Source organism: Gossypium hirsutum, chromosome A05 (assembly GCF_007990345.1).
Source record: "Gossypium hirsutum isolate 1008001.06 chromosome A05, Gossypium_hirsutum_v2.1, whole genome shotgun sequence".
NCBI lineage: Eukaryota > Viridiplantae > Streptophyta > Magnoliopsida > Malvales > Malvaceae > Gossypium > Gossypium hirsutum.
This window is the reverse complement of record NC_053428.1, coordinates 61,147,160-61,157,178: the sequence shown is the minus strand read 5'-3', so window position 1 is coordinate 61,157,178 and position 10,019 is coordinate 61,147,160. Positions and strand designations below refer to the sequence as shown.

The 10,019-nt window shown below is 33.6% G+C and overlaps 1 long non-coding RNA gene across 2 annotated transcripts; it reads right to left on the bottom strand.

Moving 5' to 3' along the window:
• Window positions 1-1,966: 1,966 nt before the first annotated feature.
• LOC121229552 (uncharacterized) lies at window positions 1,967-9,745 on the bottom strand. Of its 2 annotated transcripts, none has more exons than XR_005927307.1 (4): window positions 9,533-9,745; window positions 9,355-9,434; window positions 8,089-8,264; window positions 1,967-2,023 (listed from the first exon to the last, which is right to left on the bottom strand). It is a non-coding gene; the product is annotated as an uncharacterized lncRNA (long non-coding RNA). The 2 variants fall into 2 exon arrangements; XR_005927306.1 differs by having other exon boundaries at window positions 9,355-9,397.
• Window positions 9,746-10,019: the final 274 nt, after the last annotated feature.

Genomic DNA, 10,019 nt, shown 5'->3' with positions numbered 1-10,019 from the left:
ATAACACCAAACTCAATGCTAAATCACCCTAGGCACATTCGGCACTAGCACAAGCACACACACATTTAACTTTTCTAAAATTCAACTTTAACAAGCTTCCTATGCTTCCATGATAAAAACCGAATGCTCATCTTACCACCAACATGCATATTTAATTATCTCAAGCCTCTCTTAATCAATTTTATTCATAATAGCATGAACTCAACAATCCATTACTCATACAAAACAACATAACCGAAAATCCCTTCATGAACTAATCACTCACATGTAACATACTTTTCAAAAACAAGCTCATAAACATATGAATTTTGGTATCAAATTATCCATTGAACATTTGTTTACTATCTTCTATCCTCAACTCAAATTTCCTCACTCATTTTCACTAAGGCCAAATCTAAAATGCCTCATAACAAAAACATCAAAACACCCACCAAGACACTCTACAACCCATAGCCGAATGCATCACTTCAAACCAATAACAAAAATTGAGTCATGGGCTATGAAAGGAGCTTAGCAATTAACTCAATTTCACATAAATTATCAAGAAATAAAATTAAACATACCTCCAATTAGAATCACCAAGGCCAAATATCAAAGAGCCCTTTTGTTCTACCTTAGATTTTGAGCTTGCTCCATTGCCAAAATCCTCAAAGCATTTTCCTCCATTCTTTCTCAAACATTCACATGAACAAGGCAAGGATGTATGGCCTTCTTTTTTTTCTAATACTTATTTCCTATTATAAAACCATGTAGTCATTATAATATTAATACAAAATGCATATATTTTTTTATCCCATACCATCATGGCCGGCCACTTCCTCTAAAGTGGGGAATTTGACATGCAAGTCTACTTGTTTTTCCACTATACATGATTTGCCCACTACCATTTAACCTATCACATTTCCAAAGTTTCACACATAAGTCCTTTCTAATTAATTTCACATTTAAAAGACAAAAATCAAAACATGAAATTTTCACACACACACTTTCACTTATAATAGGCATAAAATATAACATTTAATTATTCTTGTGACTCGATTTTGTGGTCCCGAAACCACGTCTCGACTAGAGTCAAATTAGGGGTGTCACAACTCTTCCCCCCTTTAGGGATTTTCGTCCTCGAAAATTTCTACCGATGCATAGTTTAGGATAACGTCCTCTTATTGAATTATATCCACAAAGACATTAGCTCATTGATAGCAATTGTAATTCATTATTGATTTCGCATCGATCTATAAAATCATTTTCTAAGTGAATTTATATCGACCATTAGTATATCATTTACAAAGACAAACACAACATGCTTATCGACCATTCAACTTCCAGTTCCATAGCCACATACAAAAATCACATTTATAGTCATAACACTCTTTCAAAATTGCATCACTTATACCCTTATAATTCAATCCAAATCGAAATTCAAATACAAGTACATGATACGTACCTGATCAACTTAATAATTTAGGCATATCTAAGTGAATTTATATCGCAAATTCTCATAGTCAGAAGCTTGCTACAGCTCGATCGGGATCAAGATTCATTGCAATACAGCAAACACATTTTAATAGCCAAAAATCATCACACTATCATTTTATCACTTTATGGCATGTATAAATAGACTCACGCGTGCTACGTTAGTCCTAGAATCGACTAAACCGTAGCTCTGATACCAATAAAATGTAACACCCCTATCCCGTAACCGTCGCCGGAATAGGTAAGGGGCATTATCGGACTTGTAACTCATGTCAAAACAGTAAAATTTTAAACTTTTTCTTGAAATAAAGATCATTCATTTAAATAAGTACTAAGCACAGCCAGAGATAAAATTTAAACTTCACTAAGTAAACATTCAAAAGATGCCATTTTCGCATGGCTTATATACATTAACCAAAAATATTCTTCCGCCACTAGTCTATTCCATACATGCCATAAGATAATCCAAAACGTAGCAGTACCAAACAACGGATAGTGATAGTGTGACTAGTTGCTGATGATCCCCGAGCCTGTAGCTTCCAAATGAGATCTATAAAATAGAGGAAACAGAGTAAACGGAGTAAGCATTACAATGCTTAGTAAGTTTTAAGCAGTGTCAACAGATAACGATCAAATTATAACATAGTTGTTCGTATTTTTATTTCACTCTTCCTTCGGGCATACTATCCCTTTACCGAATATGCACATCTCATCATATACAATAGGCAGATAAACTTTCACATATAAGTGAGCTCATGTGACATAGATATATCGTATGATTTCACATAACCTCTCACACTGATCCGATGTCACATAATCATAGGAATAGTCTCATAGATTGCTCTCGTATGCATCACATAACTACCTTATGATTTAGTGCAAATCAAGCTCACATATAAACTTGGAGTACATACCTGTTTAACCTTTCGCATTGAATATATTTATAAGCAATTCTTATTACGAAGTCTTATAACTTTAACCTCTACTCGGATTATCGGTGAGACCTTTAGCTCAGACGAAATCTCCACACGAAGTTATCGGGTCTTACCCGGACAAAATCTCCACACGTAGTCATCGGGTCTTTAGAGCTCGGATATAGTACGAGCACGAAGCTTACGGACATTAATCAGTGATAATATTCTCGCATAAAGCCTGCGGTGTTTTAACCCGGATATAGTACTGACACAAATGCCCTTCGGGACTTATCACATTTATACACTTTCACATCCATCACGTTGGCCACTCGGCCCTGTCACATATATACACTTTCACATTCATCACATCGGCCATTAGGCCTTATCACATATATACACTTTCACATTCATCACATCGGCCATTAGGCCTTATCACATATATACACTTTCACATTCATCACATCGGCTATTAGGCCTTATCACATATATACACTTTCACATTCATCACATCGGCCATTAGGCCTTATCACATATATACACTTTCTTGGCTGAATCTACATCTATCATTTTCCAATATCACAATTTAGAATTCACGTATGGGTTTAATCAATAGCTTATGAGCAACTAGAACAAGTTTATCAAGGTTTACAACACAATCTTAAATTCAGCACAAGCTGTTTTTCCTGAGCAATAGTCACTAAATTATTTATAACTGGAGCTACAAAACTCCAAATCACTTTCCGTTAATTTTTCCTGAATATAGACTCGTATATCTTCCATCCATAAAATTTCCAGAATTTTAGGTTTGGCCAATAAATACCAGATTTTTCTTAAAGTTTCCCTTGTTTCACTGTTTGACTAATCTGACCACTCTTCACTACGAATCAGATTTCACATTTTACAGAATTCAAAATGCATATATTTTTTTATCCCATACCATCATGGCCGGCCACTTCCTCTAAAGTGAGGAATTTGACATGCAAGTCTACTTGTTTTTCCACTATGCATGATTTGCCCACTACCATTTAACCTATCACATTTCCAAAGTTTCACACATAAGTCCTTTCTAATTAATTTCACATTTAAAAGACAAAAATCAAAACATGAAATTTTCACACACACACTTTCACTTATAATAGGCATAAAATATAACATTTAGTTATTCTTGTGACTCGATTTTGTGGTCCCGAAACCACGTCTCGACTAGAGTCAAATTAGGGGTGTCACAATTTCTACCACACATTTACATCTTTTGCAAATTAGTCCCTATAAGGGTTTCTCATGAAAACCAACTTGGAAAAGATGTTTAACACACATTTATCTTTCATATTCCTCCATAAGCTATTAACATACAAGGAACTCATGCATGGGTAAATTTTCAAACATGAACCCTAGCATGAAATATGGGTAGAAATGGAGAGAGCAAGTTACCGGGATTTCAAAAATACGAAGAACATTAAAAACGGTGCTTGGGAGCACTTACTATTAAGCTTTAAAATGTTGAAAACCCTAGCTATGATGTCTCTTCAATTTTAGGTAGCCGTGGAGAAGGAAATGGCTGATTTTGGCTTGATTTTCCCCATTTTAATTCATTAAATTGACAAATGACCAAAATGCCCTCATGTCCTTTCTTTAAAATTTCATCCATGCAAGCCCATTTTTGTCCAAAAATTTAGAATTTGGCAAATTACTATCCAAGATCTTCTAATTTATAATCTAAAGCAATTTCATACAAATTGCTTCTAGAATCCAAGTTTTGCAATTTATTCAATTTAGTCCCTAATATCCAATTGGACATCTTATACTTAGAATTTCTTCGTGAAACTTTAACACATGCATATACTCATATTCTAGGCCTCATAATAATAATAAAATAAGTATTTTAATGTCAGATTTGTGGTCCCAAAACCACTATTCCGACTAGGCCCTATTTCAGGATGTTACATTAGCCGTTGGATAATTAGAACCAGAAAAAACACAAGTCACATCATAAAAGACTTTCAAAAATTTTCAAATAATAGCAACATTTCTCCACTCCTCGTTAGAAAGTGCAAATATTTGATAATCTTTATCTCGTTGGCCCCAATAATCTAGCACATCTTTTATAGTAAAGAGAAGATTCAAGCATCAAATAAGTAGAATTCCATCACACACACACACACCTTGATGTAACTTTTTGGTCACATTCAAATGAAAACTTTTGTCGGCCACATCATAAAATATTTTCCTACGAATTCCTGACTTTTTTATGTACTTAATTCCATTTCGAATCTTACCAATAACATCATCAGCAAGTTCCAAACTAGCTTTACTTATAAGATTAAATATATGTGCACAACATCTAACTTGAAAAAAAGCACCATCACAAAAAATAGCTCGGTTCGCACGAAAACAATTTTTAAGACAAGAAACCATAACATCATTATAAGAAGCATTACCCAAAGTGATGCTAAAAATTTTATTGTCTATACCTCATTGTGATTAACATAAAACAAGTTCATCTGCTATGTTCAAACCATCATACGAAGGAAATAAAGCTCTAAACTTATGATTCTATTTTGTAGTTTTCAGTCTTTGTTAATCCAATAAGCAGTAATACAAATATATTCATTATTAGTATGCTCCGAGTTCCAATTATCGGAAGTTAGACAAATTAAACTAGGTGCTTTAGCCAACTCTTCTTTAACATGATCTCTCTCTTTTGCATAATACATTAGGACATCCCTAGCAGTTGTAAATCTACTTATATCCTTAAAATTAAGACTAGCAATTCTAATCATGTATCTATCTAACAGCCCGATTTAGACCCTAGTCGGAATAGTGGTTTCGGGACCACAAATGTGAGTCAGAAAAATATTTTAATATTATTTTTCGTGCTTATGATATGTTATTTTATATGTGTGAATTTTTGGTGTGATAAATTTATCGTTTAAGTGGTTAATTTGAGAAAATGATTAAATCGCATAAGTTACAAAAGTTACCTTCTATAAGTTAAAAGTGTTATATTGATATGGTTTAGCAAAGTGAGAGTCCTTGCATGTCAATTATACCATTAATGTTAATGGTGGACAATTATGGACATGTTAAGTGAATTTTAATAATTTATAACTAAAGCCTAAAATGGTAAATCATGAAATAAATATAGTAAATTAAAGAAAACAAAAGAAAGTGCATGCAAATTACCTTATTTCAGCCAAATGTTGAAGAAGAAACCATTTTTGGTTCTTTGAGATTCGGCTAATGCATGTTTAATTGGTAAGTGTTTCCTAACTCGATTTTTGATGATTTTTATATTTTTGAGATCATTCTTTATGTTTTATAAAACCCATGCTTTAATTTAAGAAATTGATGGTAATTTTCAAATGTGCCATTGATGCTTTAGTGAGCTTTTTGATGATAATTGATGTTATATGGAAGCTTGATGATAAATAAGCATGTTTTGTCTTTGGATTTTGATGAATTTGAGTAATTTGGATTAAATTGTGAAAATGATATTTTGATGGACTAACATGAAAAATAATGAAATATGTGGACTTATATGGACTATATGAGGATTCAACAAAGCATGGGAAGTATGAAATTTTGTGTATTTTGTTTATTTGTGAAATAAGGACTAAATTAAATAAATGTGAAAAGCTAGGGGCTAAAGTTCAAAATGCCCATTTATGTGTTTTTGTGTGAAATTGAATGATTTGATGAATAAATGAGTTAATTTTGAATACATTTAGATCAAGAAAAGAGGAATTCAGAATTAGATCGGGGGAAGGATAAAGTTATCGATTAATTGACTTGTCTCGCCATTTTCAAACCCGAGGTAAGTTAGTATGTTATAAGAGTATTATTTCTTTATATAATTAATGCTTTGAGAATGGTTAATTTGTATATTTTTGGTTACTAGATTGATGGATAATATATTGATTGTGAAAACGACACTTAGTGTGCGAATTATTAAGGATGGAACTTAGTGTGCGAAACATCAAGAAATAGCACTTAGTGTGCAAATTATTGAAGATGGCACTTAGTGTACAAGACATCCAGGATGGCACTTAGTGTGCGATACGTCCGTGAAGGCACTGAGTGTGTGAAGCTTCAAGAACAATGCTTTGGTTTTAAGACATTGATTATGCAATGGCAAACTTTGGGTATGTACAAGTTTAAAAATAAGTTGGTGAAAGGTTTGTTAGAAATCCCGAAAGATGTGTATGTTATTTTAAACTGCTAATGTTTATGTATATATATAGATGAGTTTTTATCATACTAGCTTACTAAGCTTTAAAAGCTTACTTTGTGTGCTCCCTCTGTGTTTGATAGATATTTAAAACTAGCTTGGACTTGGGGATCGTCAAGGAACGTCATAACACTATCGAGCGTCTATTTTGGTATCATTTTGAGAGTTGTATATATGGTATGACATGTATAAGTTGGTGTTTTTTTGGTATGTTTTGTGATATGAATATTAGCCATAAGACTTGGCGTGTAAATATTGGTATGTATGGCCTCTTATGTTGAACTAAATGATATGTTTGATGGGTAATTCATATGATGCTTGTATATTGCATATGTGATGGATTAGTTATGAAATGTTGAAATGGCTAGTTTTGTGGTATAAGGTAATAGAGAAAGTAATAAGTCATGTATTTGAAATTTATGAAAGTTGATTTTAATACATTGTTTAGATATGTTTTGGTTGTGAAATTGAGTGGTGAGTTGGATGATATTTTGAATGGTTTGTAATATGATTGAATTGGTTGAATTAGTTTCCTATTAATGTATGGAATTGGTATGAAATGTGGTGTTTAGGTATGCTTGAATAGGGTTGAAAGTGTGGCTTAAAGCAAGCCTAACTTCACTCCACATGGCCGAGCACACGGGCATGTGGCTCGACCGTGTGTGAGACATGGCCTTGGTACACGGTCGTGTGACCCATGGGGTACCCTTTCGAATTAAGACAGTATACCCTACAGTTTTGACACGGGTTAGACATGCGGGTGTGACTACTGGCCGTGTGAGGCATACGGACTGGCACACGGGCGTATGGCCGGCCTTGTGGCCAAGTCAGTAACCCCCTTAGTTTTCATACGGGCTAGGCACACGGGCATGTGACCTGGCCATGTGGGCAAGTCAGTATGCATGCCCTGTATCCACACGGCCTAAGACACGAGCATGTCTGGTGTCCGTGTGAGGCACACGGCCTGTTCACACGGGCGTGTGACATGTGCAGGTGAGAAAAATTTTCAAGAGTTCTAAAGTTTTTGAATGTTTTTGATTTAGTCTTGAACCTCTATTAAGTATGTCCTAAGGCTTAATAGGGCCTTATAAGGGACAATGTAATTGTGATTGAATGGAATTTGATTATGAATGCATATACATATGGATGTGTGTGTGAATGTTGTGTATGGTTCGATAATACCTCGTAGCCCTATTCTGACAATGAATACGAGTTAAGGGTATTACAGTCTAAATCTGGTTCTTCAACTGTCCTAAATGAATGCTTACCACACACAAGAAAAGTAGAAATAGCTCAACGACACTCATCAGCATCAAACTTGTAGTTTTTTTATAGATGGGCCACCTCCTAATGATGGTTGAGTGGCTATGGTGTATTGAGTTATGTCATTATTAACTTTTTTCAAACATTGATTTAGATGACGTCTTAAATGAAAGTTTCCACTAGAAGATTTAGTAGAGAAGATATTCTTACAGTGATTACATTGTGCCTTCAATTCATTTTTGTTCTCGCATTTAAGCTTTATCATTTCATCCCACACCTTTGAAGTGGTAGACTTTTGACATTTGAGAGCACTTTCATACTCATTAAACTCATCATCCACGGGTATAGGAGTGTTCGAACTAGCCATAGTCATAAAAATTCAAGTCCTAAAATCCAAATAAATCAAATTAGCCCAAATTATTCCTGAAAAAAAGGAAGATATAGAATTTAAGTAAGTTTCAAAGCAGGAAAAATGGCACAAACTTGTGTACTTTTGCATATTTTCAACATAAAATAATGGTATAACATGATTTTTTAACAGTGCTGGTTGTAGACTTGTAGTTTCCAGCAATTAAAAGAAGAGAAAAACCAGAAACATTAATTTGATATTCAATAATTCTGAGATTCAAAATTTAAAACCTTATGTCCAAATTGGAATTGCGAAAATAAACTATTTAGGTTGGGAATTATCGATTTTCAAAATTATACTTTAATTAATTTGCATTAATCAAAACTATTTTCCACAAATAAAAAATAATACTTGCCCAAAGGAAGTAGATCCTAAATATGTAAGTTAAAACATTTATCTGGAAGTAGAAAAATGAAGCATCTTTGATTTTTCTAAGATAAATGTGTTTTTGGGTCATTTATTGTTCAGTACAAAGTATCTTAACTTTTGTCTTAATTCGGAGTTTGAAATTTTATTTTCTTACTAAATTTTGCCTACTGATATTTTTCAATGAAGGGTATAAACTCATGTTGAATGTTAAAAAAATGTCAATTTTCGTACTAAAAACATTTAATAATTATGATATGATTTGTCTTCACGATAGGAAATATTGGTTTTTTAAATATATATATAATTATGAGATATTACTGAAATAAATGGTTAATTATTAATGATAACAATTTAAATCACGTCAACAAGTTATTTAAAGATCTTTGAAAATATCTCCATCATTTTTTGTAATAAAAACTTGTTTGGAAATTATAATTTTTTATTTCTCACCATTATAAGCGCAAAGGGAAGGCTCAAAATAATAACTATTCAACAATATATGCTAATATCAATGGTATGCTTTCAGCAAAACCATTACCCATGAGTCCAAATTTAAGAAGAAGAAGACGAATTATTCGAAAAGAATAAAAAAAGGAAGCTCTGTCATAGATCCAACAACCAGCATTATTAACCAAAATAATTGAAATTCAAAAAACCAATAGCTACAACTAAAAATATTTTAAAAAGAAGAAGCTTACTGTATTGTGGTTGTAGGTAGTATGAGGAAGAAGAAGAGGTTTTCTGAGATAAAGTAAAACACAATAGCAGTATGAGGAACCTAAGGACCAAAATACCAAATAGGCTTAATTTATATAGCCAAACTCAAATAATAACTAAAGTAAAAATTAGACCTAAGTGGTAAATGAAGAAGCTTACAACTTGTGGGGAGCTCCGAGACCGCAAATGAAGATGCTAGAGACAATGAGCTGAGCTAATCTGAGCTTGAGGCTAGTAGGTTGTTTGGTATAAGCAGGTGGGAGGTGGAGACTGGAGATGAATGAGTATTCCGGAATGTTTGGGAGGAAGAGGGATGAAGAGGAAGAGGAAGGTGGAGACTAGTTAGGGATTTTGATTTTGAAAATGGGAAAAAGGGGGAGGAAGTGGAAGGCACGAAATGAAAGTGAAAGGGTAAAGTTAAAAATTAATAATGATAAAAAATAAAATAACATAATATTAAAATAATTCGGGCTGAGCCGGGCCAAAAAAATCATACCCGAGGCCCGACCCATTTTTTAAACAGGCCTCGTTTTTGTCCAAGCCTATTTTTCGGGCCTATATTTTTACCCAAACCCTCCCATTTTCCAGGCGAGCCTTCGGGCCGGGCCATGCTCAGCTCTAGTGATAGAGAACTACCCACACAGCA